General features: G+C 44.6%; 1 pseudogene; it reads left to right on the forward strand.

Annotated features, from left to right (window-relative positions):
- Nucleotides 1-418: 418 nt before the first annotated feature.
- On the forward strand, nt 419-1,180 carry LOC118623812 (annotated as a pseudogene).
- The last annotated feature ends 547 nt before the right edge of the window (nt 1,181-1,727 follow it).

Consider the following 1,727-nt stretch of genomic DNA (forward strand, 5'->3'; position numbering starts at 1 on the left):
TTTTCTCATCAGGTACAATTTCTACAATGTGACCCTGAGCCATTCCGAGTCAGGTGCCAGGGCTGAAGTGGGAGAGCAAAAGGACAGTGAAAATCCTCAGAACCACCAGTGAGCATCCAGTTAAATTGACACAACAATGCACAGACATTGGTGGCAATATTATGCCACCAAACTTTGTTACCATGAATACCTCCACCCACATGCTTGTCTCTGGAACTGAGGGAGGATGACAGGTAGTTCAATTGACTGAGAATGGAATTTGAGTCTCAAAGTCCAGATCCTCTGTGGCTGTGAAATTACTAGGAGTCAAAAAGGGATTTGGAGCAAGCAGTCTCGTGTGAGGTCTGTCTTAGCGCTGAGGAGGCAACCACAGCAGGAAAGAAAATAGAACAGGGAGAGTGTAGAGCCACAGGGTTTCATGGCCTCCTTACCCCTTCCACCCCTGGACCTTCTCACCATAAGCAGCAAAAGGAATAATCTGTTCAAGGATCCCCCTGAGTGCTGTTTCGACTGCACTGTGCTTGCTTCGAGCTCTGGACTCCTGTTAAGCCAGCGTCCCTGTCTCCTTCCAGCCTCCCTCACCATCATCTACTAGGACCTCATCAGCCATGATGAGACGTTCTCTGACATCTACAAGATCCAGGAGATGGCAGACAGGCTGTGCCTGAAGGTGGAGGGGCAGATGGCCAGTAGCACAGAGGGTAACAAGGATGACTCACTCATTGGTGGAAATGCCTCTGCTGAAGGCCTGAGGGCAAAGGTACCCAAAGCACAGTCATCACGGGTGTTGACACTGTCAAGAACCATCACTTGTAGGAAACCAGCTTCACAAAAGACCAGGCTATGAGAACTATACCAAAGATTACATGAAATCAATCAGAGGGAAGCCTGAAGAAGTAAAGCCTTTTATGATAGGGGCTGCAGAACAAATCGTGCACATTCTTGCTCATTTCAAAACGACCAGTGTTTTATTGGTGAGAACATGAATTCAGGCAGCGTGGTTGCTCCGCTGGCCCACCATGAGGATGGTATGACCCCATATATAATTTTCTTTAAGGATGGTTTAGAATTGGAAAATGGTAATGAATTTGGCAATTTGGATCTATCTCCTGTCATCATATCTTGCTGCTGCTCTCCTTCACACACCAGGACTAGGACAATGGGACTGATGTTATTTTGAGCTACTCATTTATTTTGACTTTGATTTATTTGAAGCAAAGGCATTGTTTTTAAGAAAATCATGTAACTCGACTGGTGTGGCTCAGAGGTTGAGCGTCAACCCCATGCACCAAGAGGTCACCAGTTTGATTCCTGATCAGGGCACATGCCCAGGTTGTGGGCCAAATCCCCAGTGGGAGGCATGCAGGAGGCGGCCAATTAATGTTCTCTCTCATCGATGTTTCTCTCTTTCTCTCTTTCTCCCTTCCCCTCTCTCTCATTCTGATATCAATAAAGAAGAAAAGAAAGAAAATCATGTCATGTAGTTTGTCTAAAAAGAAAATGCATTTAAACTAAAAAAAAAAAAAAAAAAAAAGCTATAACGTGATAAGAGAAGGGCACAGAATTAGAAGGTCTAAAGTGATCTCTTTTCTTTTGTGAATTTCTTTGAAATTCACTTTTGGACCGGGAATTCAGCCTTTAAATTGTCAGATTTGTTTTTCTGTGGGATATCTTTTCTCCTCAACTAAAGGCACGCTCTCTGCTTTACATCTCTCCCGGTTCCCACA

Source organism: Molossus molossus, unplaced genomic scaffold (genome assembly GCF_014108415.1).
Source record: "Molossus molossus isolate mMolMol1 unplaced genomic scaffold, mMolMol1.p scaffold_m16_p_10, whole genome shotgun sequence".
Lineage (NCBI taxonomy): Eukaryota > Metazoa > Chordata > Mammalia > Chiroptera > Molossidae > Molossus > Molossus molossus.